Source organism: Phyllobates terribilis, unplaced genomic scaffold, assembly GCF_046119375.1.
Source record: "Phyllobates terribilis strain yellow unplaced genomic scaffold, ASM4611937v1 Scaffold_1__5_contigs__length_1240528914, whole genome shotgun sequence".
Lineage (NCBI taxonomy): Eukaryota > Metazoa > Chordata > Amphibia > Anura > Dendrobatidae > Phyllobates > Phyllobates terribilis.
The window spans coordinates 131,431,861-131,444,546 of NW_027362761.1; positions in this window are offsets into that span (position 1 = coordinate 131,431,861).

Here is a 12,686-nt window from a genome sequence, read left to right on the forward strand (position 1 = left end):
CAGGCTGTGTAAGGGGTATTTGACCAAGAAGGAGAGTGATGGGGTGCTACGCCAGATGACCTGGCCTCCACAGTCACCAGACCTGTACCCAATCGAGATGGTTTGAGGTGAGCTGGACCACAGAGTGAAGGAAAAAGGGCCAACAAGTGCTTAGCATCTCTGGGAACTCCTTCAAGATTGTTGGAAGACCATTTCCGGTGACTACCTCTTGAAGCTCATCAAGAGAATGCCAAGAGTGTGCAAAGCAGTCTTCAAAGCAAAAGGTGGCTACTTTGAAGAACCTAGAATATAAGACATATTTTCAGTTGTTTCACACTTTTTTGTTAAGTATATAATTCAACATGTGTTAATTCATAGTTTTGATGCCTTCAGTGTGAATGTACAATTTTCATAGTCATGAAAATACAGAAAAATCTTTAAATGAGAAGGTGTGTCCAAACTTTTAGTCTGTACTGTATATATATATCTATTATCTATCTATCATCTATCTATCTATGCATCTATCTATATCTATCAATATATCTATCTCTATCTATCATATATCTATCTATGAATCAATATATCTATTATCTATCTATCCATCCATCTTTCTATCTGATTATCTATCTCTATCTTTCATTATATCTTCCTATCCTGGTGTTAATAATATGACTAAATTAAAGTTAGATAAGCCTAATACATGTTTAGGAATATGCTCAAGGACAGTATAGATTAAATAATTGTCATATCCATAAGACATACAGTATTTGAAGATCTCACAGGTGATCTACACGCTGACTCATTGCCTGTTATTTAAAATACAGACAAAACCCTGTCTTCATCTTCCTCCATAGCTCCACAACAGGGAGCTTTTATTGACAACTTTTTATGAGACATTCAGGGAGTTAAAATTACAGGAAAATCACATATCATTATATGCATGGTTCAGGCTGAGTAATAAATGGGTTGACTTACAGCTCTAAGGAAATTTCTTACATCAGCACATACATATTTATAAAGAAATCACCACTAAACCATGCTATCAAATACAATTGAGAAGAACAGCAATATAACTTTATATTGTATTCTTCTCGCTTTGTACTTATGTATATGATAGAGTTATAAGCAACCTGTATGAAATATGTAAATGGCATGGAAAATTTGCATATGTATTGAATGACAATAGCAAATCATTGGTAGACTCGCCTTTGGGGGGAATCTAAGTATGCAGAAATGTATAAAGAATACGTAGTTAAAAATCTCACACATTTAGCCATTATTATCCTGAAAGTAATAGCTTATAAAATGTGGTAAAATTGATATCAGAGGACGATAGTTAAAATGAAAGGTGTTGCGCATGATTTGAAAAAAGAGCCTCTTGTTTTTTCTATGGTAGACTAGTAATTTAGGGCATGAGATCCTCAAGGGGGTTTAAAGAGCCAGCTTGAGGCCACTTGATTGTATGATTATAAGTCTCGCACTACTAACTAAATAAAAAAGTATCCAGAGAATGTTTCTTACTCCTGACAATCTTTAAAGTAGCTCACATCATTATTATTCTCTCTATGCTTATTCTATGCTGATTTTTGTATTAGTCATTATTCCCAAAATGTCATTTAAAACTCCTATTTATCAGTAGGTCGTTAAAAGGAACCTGACACGTAAAAACATGCTATTAAACTGCAGATATGGGGTTTATCTGCGGATTAATAGCCTTCTGAACCTGTCCGGCACCCGCAATTAGAGCCCCGCTGCCAGGAGGAAATAAACTTTATTCCTCCAGGCAGCGATCGAATTTCAGTCACGGGGTGGCGCTGGTTCAGTCAGCGTTCTTTGTATAGAGTGCAGCAGCTATAACTGTGCCCATGGCACTGACTGACAGCTGACCCTAATGCTGTCAGAGCTGTCAGTCAGTCAGAGCAGTGACTGAACCCGCATCGGTACCACCCTCGTGACTGAATTACAGGGGTAGCACCGCCAGCAGGGCTCAAAGTGTAGCGCCGGGCAGTTTCAGAATGCTACTAACCTGAAGATTAACCCTATATTGGCAAGTTAATAGCATTTTTTCATGTGACAGGTTATCTTTGACATTTCTCAGCATTATACATATTAGTTAAAGGAGTTGACCATTGCTGGGCGACCCCTTATTAATAGTGCAGTGTAAAGTAAAAATAATCTGTATATTATGCTCCTGGAATGGTGATATTCATAATAAAAAACGGAGATAAAGTATAGAACTTTCAAATTTGTATAAATACATGAAATTCATAGTCCACATTTATTTTACTTAGTTTTATAGCTCCATAACATTTCATAGCTTTTTATAGAAAATATCATAACAGTCCCCATTGGTGCTCACAATCTAATTTCCCTATCAGTATGTCTATGGAGTGTGGGAGGAAACTGGAGAACCCAGAGGAAATCTACGCAAAGACAGGAAAAACATACAAACTCCTTCTAGATGTTGTTCTTGATAAGATCTGAACTATTGCAAACTACTTGATGCGAATAGCGCTGCAAAGCCACAGTGGTAATCACTAAGCTACAGTGCTGCAAATACACCGTGTGCAGAATTATTAGGCAAATGCGTATTTTGATCTCTTTTATACTTTTTATACATGTTGTCCTACTCCAAGCTGCATAGACTTGAGAGCCATCTACCAATTAAGTAAATCTGGTGATGTGCATCTCTGTAATGAGGAGGGGTGTTGTCTAATGACATCAACACCCTATATAAGGTGTGCTTAATTATTAGGCAACTTCCTTTCCTTTGGCAAAATGGGTCAGAAGAGAGATTTGACGGGCTCTGAAAAGTCCAAAATTGTGAGATGTCTTGCAGAGGGATGCAGCCATCTTGAAATTTCCAAACTTTTGAAGCGTGATCACCAAAAAATCAAGCGTTTCATGGCAAATAGCCAACAGGGTCGCAAGTCGCGTGTTGGAAAAAAAAGACGCAAAATAACTGCCCATGAATTGAGGAAAATCAAGCGTGAAGCTGCCAAGATGCCATTCACCACCAGTTTTGCCATATATCAGAGCTGCAACGTTACTGAAGTATCAAAAAGCACAAGGTGTGCGATACTCAGGGACATGGCCAAGGTAAGGAAGGCTGAAAAACGACCACCTTTGAACAAGAAACATAAGATAAAATGTCAAGAATGGGCCAAGAAATATCGTAAGACTGATTTTTCAAAGGTTTTGTGGACTGATGAAATGAGAGTGGCTCTTGATGGGCCAGATGGATGGGCCAGAGGCTGGATCAGTAAAGGGCAGAGAGCTCCACTCCGACTCAGACGCCAGCAAGGTGGAGGTGGGGTACTGGTATGGGCTGGTATCAAAGATGAACTTGTGGGACCTTTTCGGGTTGAGGATGGAGTGAAGCTCAACTCCCAGACCTACTGCCAGTTTCTGGAAGACAACTTCTTCAAGCAGTGGTATAGGAAGAAGTCGGTATCATTCAAGAAAAGCATGTTTTTCATGCAGGACAATGCTCCATCACATGCATCCAACTACTCCACAGCGTGGCTGGCCAGTAAAGGCTAAAAGAAGAAAAAATAATGACATGGCCCCCTTGTTCACCTAGAAAACCTGTGGTCCATCATAAAATGTGAGATCTACAGGGTGGGAAAACAGTACATCTCTCGGAACAGTGTCTGGGAGGCTGTGGTGGCTGCTGCATGCAATATTGATCGAAAACAGATCAAGCAACTGACAGAATCTATGGATGGAAGGCTGTTGAGTGTCATCATAAAGAAAGGTGGCTATACTGAGCACTAATTTTTTTGGTTTTTGTTTTTGCATGTCAGAAATTTTTATTTCCAAATTTTGTGCACTGATATTGGTTTACCTGGTGAAAATGAACAAGTGAGATGGGATTATATTTGGTTTTTATTAAGTTGCCTAATAATTCTGCACAGTAATAGTTACCTGCACAAACAGATATCCTCCTAAGATAGCCAAATCTAAAAAAAACCCACTCCAATTTCCAAAAATATTAAGCTTGGATATTTATGAGTCTTTTGGGTTGATTGAGAACATAGTTGTTGATCAATAATAAAAATAATCCTCTAAAATACAACTTGCCTAATAATTCTGCACACAGTGTATATCATATGAACAATATCAAAATATATAGTGATACATGATAAACACTCAAATTCATAAGAGTAATAAAACTAACCCCCAACATTCCCTGAGACATTTATTAATGAAAAAAATTTGCATGACATGGTTAGAAGCCAATTTGAGAGATGGACACAGGAAACATGGCTGCTATAGGTGTAGCAGGTATAAAGCCTGCTTATTTATCAAACAGGATAAAACATTTGAGAAAGCAAAGATGGGTGAGAAGTCAACTAACGCCCTCTCTGAAGACTTCCCGTATATTATTGTATTGACCTGCTGTTCAAAATGTCTTATTTCATGTCACTTTACATACATAGTGTTCTGCATCATTAGGACTGGGATAATAGTGAGTTAGTGCCATCCCAGGTTGGGAGGAGTTACGTTGTCACATAGGAAGCTAGTTCCTGGTTGTTAAGGAGTTGATGAATAACTATTGCAAAGATCAGAAGCATTAATTTTTAGAAGAAGACCACAAGTGAGAAAGGGTGTTAAGCAACAAAAGTTTTTGTCAGCTGGTATGTCACTCTCCACAAGGAGAAAGTTACCCCTTAGACCTCAGTCCAGAGCCTCTCATCTAGCCAAATCAGTTCTCATACTTTGCACTGACGAGGGCCAACAGCCCGAAACACCGTGTCTGCAAATTGAGATTCTGATTTGGATTTTATTCTAAGTCATATTGCACGACTTGTTAAAGGGTTGATTGTGACTTGTAGGATTTCTGCTTCCAACAGGTGGCGCTATAGAGTGCAAGTCCTCTTTTTCTCTGAAGAGGCAATTCGCATTGTAAGGATATCCAATTTCCAGATGAAAGCATTCTAAAGCCACTGATTTCTTATACAGCCAGAGTGCAGAGATTAGAGGAGTATCCAGAAGGTCCTTTCACCATCAGTGAGTACCAGCCATAGCAATAAACAGAGCTAAGGGAGGCAAAATTATCCTAGGCAGCTAAAAGGAGTGGGCTATAGATAAGCAGGGTGTAAACCAGTTCTGGAGATTTAGAAAAGTCCTCTTCTGACAAGGATGAAACATGAGGCACTAATTGCAGTAGAACATAAAGAAAGTTGGAACAGAGCTTGAAAGCTTGTGAAGTACTTTGTTACTCTTGAATTGCACCTATACTATCAAAATGCCGCATTTAATTCTCTCAAAGAAGGAACCTCCACTTGATGCAGAAGACATGCCTATTAAGTATTGTGCCTGCTCTCAATTATTCTAGCCCTGTTTGAAAAATTCCAGTAAAGAAGTTTTAATTTTTTAAAAAAGTCCCTTGTCTCACTGATTCGTCGAGTATTTTTAAGGTCCCGTACCATCAAAGCACTTGTGGCCTGAATATGGGTAAGTAGCAAATCCCCAGATCGCATACACACTCAGGGGTACCGTAATAGGGATAATGAAGCAAACCTCACTACGAGAGTTCCCTTACAAACCAAACATGAACTGAGGCAAACAGTAATTGACCATATAGGCAATGTAGCAATGTAACCAGGAAGGTAGAAATTACCTTTCTTGAAGCATATGCTAAATGTATATGTTGGAGACTTCTCAATCCTCACAGTATTTTAAACATATAAGACCAAGTGTTTGAAATGGAGTTTAAGATAGGAGGAAACTCCAAAAAGAGTCCAGATGGATTTTCAGTTAGGAGGCAGTCTTCTCAAAAGGCCTTAATTATTAAAGACTTAAATTTGGCTGTCTCTTTTTAGGCTTTAATTTGAGCAAGACAGACTTATATTGACCTGGTTGTGGAGTACTACAGTTATATAAGTTAGGATGATACTTTCCCACAATTCTAGGGGTGAATAATTTTGACATGTTCTTTCTTGTACTCACTGATGAAGTATATGTTGACACATATTTATGGTTTGTTAATGGGCTGTGAAAGTAGCCATGAGAATTTCATAGGAGGAAAAATTAGAAAATTAGATTAGCATTGTCCCATATTAAAGCCCTTTTACTTTTGTAGAGTAAAATGTGTGGAACAGAAAGTTACTTGCACCTGCTATGACATAATTTAAGCTAAGTGTAAGAGTATGTACCAAAATGAGTCTCAAGATTTTTTCTACTGATTATATGTGAAATGAATTCGTAATACAGGCATGTCTCCGATATGTTAATATCTGAACGATTTATGGAGCATGTTATAATTCATTTGTCTCATAATTGATTAATTAACATTTTGCCTGTGCATTACTGTTACACAGAATAAGGATGTAACGCAATTTGTACATTCTCCCAGTGGAGTACGGAGTAATGTTTCTACACTCCATATGCAAGAGAGTCAGAGCTGGGCATTTTCAGCACACAAACAGGGAAAGAACAGTGTTCGGAATAAAGATAAGGAGGGTGGCACAGTAAGAATGAATTGGGCATATGCTTGTGAATTCATTGCTGTATTAGGACATTGTTCTAATCTGCCAAAGAAATAAAAAAATGTAGCAAATGGAGTCCAAGCTAATTGTGATATGTCAATTCAGAAACTGCAATGTAAAATACAACCTTCTGTTCCAGGCTCTAATCGTTGCAAACAATATCATGGTATTCCTTAAATGACTAACTGCTGTGGATTGCTTATAATCAGGAGGACTTTATTGCATTTATCATAACTTGTTCATTAAGATAACTTGCCATATAATATACTGTATATTGCAATTGATATAGTCACAGTCCAAGTGTAGGGTACATATCTTTGCAACCAAAACAATGCTGTAGATGGTCTATGTACAAAATAATGTTTTGATAAACTATGATTTCATATTCCATTATTTAGATTTGTCATTGTTTGTTCATCCTCCTTCTCACAGTCTGAATTTTTCTTCCAACATACTGTAAATTACAACTGCACAGTAACAAATAAATAGCAAAGGAGCTGCCACAATTAAAAAATTGATTAATATAAAAAGTACCAACTGTAATCGGAGAGCTAAAATGTCCTGCTCATTGTTATAGCCCATAACCCATGAAGTTTAAGTACATAATGTGGAATATCTCCTGAAAAAAATGAATCAAGTGAAACCGTTATTTTGTATAGAGCACTCGTGTTAAATACAAAAGAGCAAATGATAAACAATAATTTAAAACCAAAAACAATGGTAGAAAAAAATAGAAAAACCTAAAGCTTACTGTGACACTGGTATTGGCACCCTTTACATTAATTTAGCATGGAAACACATTTTGACTTGCCTGTGGTAACTCACAAAATAGATTCACCTGATTGTCAGTGCCCATGTGACATGGATTAGCCAATGAATGATGATGTCAGTGTTTTAAAAAGCCACATGGTAGCCCCTGTTCCTTTGTTACAATGGAGAAGACAAAGAAACTATCTGAGGACTTCAGAACTGCTATTATTTGCAAACACAAGACTTCCAAAGGATAAAAGGCCATCTCCAAAGACCATGGTATCCCAGTTTCAACAGTGTTGAGAAGTTTGCCAAGCATTGAACAGTTAAGAACCTCACTGGATGTGGGGGAAAGAGGGAATTTGACAAGAGATGTCTTCGAATGTTGGTGTGAATTGTCAAAAAATCATGTCAAACATCTAAAAACTTCAAGGCCATTCTGGAACATTCTGGGGTCATGTTTTCAACACGTACCATACACCACACACTAAACGAAGCAGAGCTTTATGGATGAAGGACAAGGAAGAAACCATTGCTGAAGAAAAGACATAAAAAGGAATGACTGATCTTTGTCAAAGAGTACCTTGACAAACCACAATCCTTCTGGGAAAATGTTCTGTGGACAGATAAAACAAAAATAGAGCTTTTGGCAATGCAAGGCAACAGTTTGTCTACAGATAGCGCAATGAAGCTTATAAGGAAAAGAACACCTTACCAAAAGTTAAGCATGGTGGAGGATCCATAATGCTGCGCGGTTGCTTTGCTGGATCTGGTACTGGAGGCCTTGTCCATATCACAGGAAGCATGAAATCTGAGAATTATCAAGAGATTTTAGAGCGAAATGTCCTACCCAGTGTACGAAAACTTGGTTTGAGTCGAAGATCATGGCTCATCCAGCAAGACAATGACCCCAAACACACATCCAAAAGTACACAGGAATGGTTGAAAAAGAAAAAATGAACTGTTTTAAAATGGCCAGCAATGAGTCCTGACTAGAGATGAGCGGTGTTCGACTAGAACTGTTCGCCAATCTCAAATTCGAGCTGTTTTGGGCGGTGTTCGAGTTGTTCGACGAACCCGAACGATTTGCAAAAAATTCGGCTGTTCGAGGTTATGTTCGATAACTGTTCGTGCACCAAAAGCGTGTCCTGCATGTCTGGCGCTATTTAGAGCACCAATCATGCAGGGATTGTCTGCCACTCACTGTAATGCCACAGCCATGGTGGTTGTGGCATTACAGTGATTGCCCAAATCGATGGGAACAGTGCTCACAGTGAAACATGGAAAGCCGGCTATTCAGCAGCGGCATACACCTGTACCCGACAATTTAGAACCGAAAGAATAGAGCTTCACACATAGATTAGATAGATATAAACATGTCAGTCACATATATAATAAGTACAGTGAAAGTGCTGCTTACTGTACTTGTCATTTAGCGTAAAGGATTTATCAAAAAAAATAATAGTGTTTTCATGCACCGTTTCTTTAAAAAAGCCGGCCGGCAATTCAGCAGCGGTACCCGACAATTTATAACAGACAGAATAGAGCTTCACACATAGATTAGATAGATAGAAACATGTCAGCCACATATATACGAAGTACAGTGACAGTGTTGCTTACTGTACTTGTCATTTAGCGTAAAGGATTTATCAAAAAAAATAATAGTGTTTTCATGCACCGTCTCTTTAAAAAAGCCGGCCGGCAATTCAGCATCTGTACCCGACAATTTATAACAGACAGAATAGAGCTTCACACATAGATTAGATAGATAGAAACATGTCAGTCACATATATATGAAGTACAGTGATAGTGTTGGTTACTGTACTTGTCATTTAGTATTAAAATAAAGGATTTATTATTAAAAAAATTGGCGTGGGGTTCCCCTTAATTTTAGGCTCTAGCGGAGGTTAAGCAGACGGCTGGGGCAGATGTTTGAAGCCTGGGAAGGGGGTAATACCCACGGAGCTTCCCAGGCTACTAATATCAGCCCCCAGCTGAATACATAGCCTTTACTAGCTATTAAAATGGGGACCCCCCAAAAAAAATGACGTGGGGTCCCCCCTAATTTAATAGCTAGCAAAGGCTAGGCAGACAGCTGGGGGCTGATATTAATAGCCCAGGAAGGGAGCCATGAATATTGGCCCCCTCCCAGGCTAGAAACACCAGCCGTCAGCCGCCCCAGAAATGGCGCATTCATAGGATGCGCCAATTCTGGCACTTAGCCTCGCTCTTCCACGCTGCCCTGGTGCGGTGGCAGGGGGTAATAGGGTTGGGGTTGATGTCAGCTTATAATGCCAGCTGACATCAAGCCCAGGTTAGTAATGGAGAGGCGTCTATAAGACACCCCCATTACTAACCCCATAGTCAAAGTTAAAAAAAACACAAACACCCAGAATAAAGTCCATTAATTGAAATAAAGACACAATCCTTTATTGTTCTAAATTAAACCATACTTACCGTCACGCCCATTCCAGCTGAAGCCAACGATCTCCTGCAATAAAAGAAAAATAATAAAGCAACCTCATCCTTACCTTTCCATGGTTCCCACGACAGCTTCAGCTCTGCTACATCGAGATGACAGGCTGGACCGCAGCAGAACGCTGCCATCCAGCCTCTCATCCCGCAGACACTGAGAAGCGCAGGCTTGCTTGCGCTGCTCAGCGTCTCTCTGTGACGACATCCAGATGAGCCGAGTTCATGTCCAATGAACTCGGCTCACCTCATGCACGTCACTGACAGCGTGGGAAAATTCTCACGCTGAAGCGGTGAGTGCAGGAGAATTCTCCCACGCTGTCAGTGACTTGCATAAGGTGAGCTCATGTCCAATGAACTCAGCTCACCTCCTGCACGTCACTGACAGCGTGGGAGAATTCTCCTGCACTCAGCGCTTCAGCGTGAGAATTCTCCCACGCTGAAGCGCTGAGTGCAGGAGAATTTTCCCACGCTGTCAGTGACGTGCATAAAGTGAGCTCATGTCCAATGAACTCAGCTCACCTCCTGCACGTCACTGACAGCGTGGGAGAATTCTCCTGCACTCAGCGCTTCAGTGTGAGAATTCTCCCACGCTGAAGCGCTGAGTGCAGGAGAATTTTCCCACGCTGTCAGTGACGTGCATGAGGTGAGCCGAGTTCATTGGACATTAACTCGGCTCATCTGGATGCCCTCACAGAGAGACACTGTGGAGCGCAAGCAAGCCTGCGCTTCTCAGTGTCTGCGGGATGACAGGCTGGATGGCAGCGTTCTGCTGCGGTCCAGCCTGTCATCTCGATGTAGCAGAGCTGAAGCTGTCATGGGAACCATGGAAAGGTAAGGATGATGTTGCTTTATTATTTTTCTTTTATTTCAGGAGATCGTTGGCTTCAGCTGGAATGGGCGTGATGGTAAGTATGGTTTAATTTAGAACAATAAAGAATTGTGTGTTTATTTCAATTAAAGGACATTTTTCTGGGTGTTGTGTTTTTTTTAAATACTTTACTAGAAATTCATGGTGGTCATGTCTAATATTGGCGTGACCCCATGAATTTCGGGCTTAGGGCCAGCTGATAATGCCAAGCTGGCCCTAACCCCTTTATTACCCAGTGAGCCACCGCATCAGGGCCCTGGATGAGTTGGGTACAGCGCCAGAAGATGGCGCTTCTATGAACGCGCCATTTTCCGGGGTGGCTGCGGACTGCAATTTGCAGCGGGGGTGGCCCAGAAAGCTTGGGCCTCCCTGCGCTGCGGATTCCAGCCCCCAGCTGCCTAGTTTTACCTGGCTGGACACAAAAACAGGGCGAAGCCCCACGTCAATTTTCTTTAAATTATTTCATGAAATAATTAAGAAAAAAAGGGCTTCCCTATATTGTTGTGTCCGGCCAGGTACAAATAGGCAGCTGGTGGTTGGGGGCAGCCCGTTCCTGCCTGCTGTACCTGGCTGGACACAAATATAGTGCGAAGCCCCACGTCAATTTTTTTTAAATTATTTCATGAATTTCCTGAAATAATTTAAAAAAATTGAAGTGGGGCTTCGCACTATATTTGTGTCCAGCCAGGTACAGCAGGCAGGAACGGGCTGCCCCCATCCACCAGCTGCCTATTTGTACCTGGCCGGACACAACAATATAGGGAAGCCCTTTTTTTCTTAATTATTTCATGAATTTCATGAAATAATTAAAAAAAATTGAAGTGGGGCTTCGCACTATATTTGTGTCCAGCCAGGTACAGCAGGCAGGAACGGGCTGCCCCCATCCACCAGCTGCCTATTTGTACCTGGCCGGACACAACAATATAGGGAAGCCCTTTTTTTCTTAATTATTTCATGAATTTCATGAAATAATTAAAAAAAATTGAAGTGGGGCTTCGCACTATATTTGTGTCCAGCCAGGTACAGCAGGCAGGAACGGGCTGCCCCCAACCACCAGCTGCCTATTTGTACCTGGCCGGACACAACAATATAGGGAAGGCCTTTTTTTCTTAATTATTTCATGAATTTCATGAAATAATTAAAAAAAAAGTACGTGGGGCTTCGCCCTATTTTTGTGTCCAGCCAGGTACAACTAGGCAGCTGGGGGCTGGAATCTGCAGCGCAGGGAGGCCCAAGCTTTCTGGGCCCCCCCCCGCTACAAATTGCAGTCCGCAGCCACCCCGGAAAATGGCGCGTTCATAGAAGCGCCATCTTCTGGCGCTGTACCCAACTCATCCAGGGCCCTGGTGCGGTGGCTCACTGGGTAATAAAGGGGTTAGGGCCAGCTTGGTATTATCAGCTGGCCCCAAGCCCAAAATTCATGGGGTCACGCCAGTATTAGACATGACCGCCATGAATTTCTAGTAAAGTATTTAAAAAAAACACAACACCCAGAATAAAGTTCTTTAATTGAAATAAAGGCACAATTCTTTATTGTTCTAAATTAAACCATACTTACCATCACACCCATTCCAGCTGAAGCCAACGATCTCCTGAAATAAAAGAAAAATAATAAACCAACCTCATCCTTACCTTTCCATGGTTCCCACGACAGCTTCAGCTCTGCTACATCGAGATGACTGGCTGGACCGCAGCAGAACGCTGCCATCCAGTCTGTCATCCCGCAGACACTGAGAAGCGCAGGCATGCTTGCGCTCCTCACTGTCTCGCTGTGACGGCATCCAGATGAGCCGAGGTCATGTCCAATGAACTCGGCTCACCTCATGCACGTCACTGACAGCGTGGGAAAATTCTCACGCTGAAGTGCTGAGTGCAGGAGAATTCTCCCACGCTGTCAGTGATGTGCATGAGGTGAGCTCATGTCCAATGAACTCAGCTCACCTCCTGCACGTCACTGACAGCGTGGGAAAATTCTCCTGCAATCAGCGCTTCAGCGTGAGAATTTTCCCACGCTGTCAGTGACGTGCATGAGGTGAGCCGAGTTCATTGGACATGAACTCGGCTCATCTGGATGTCGTCACAGAGAGACGCTGAGCAGCGCAAGCAAGCCTGCGCTTCTC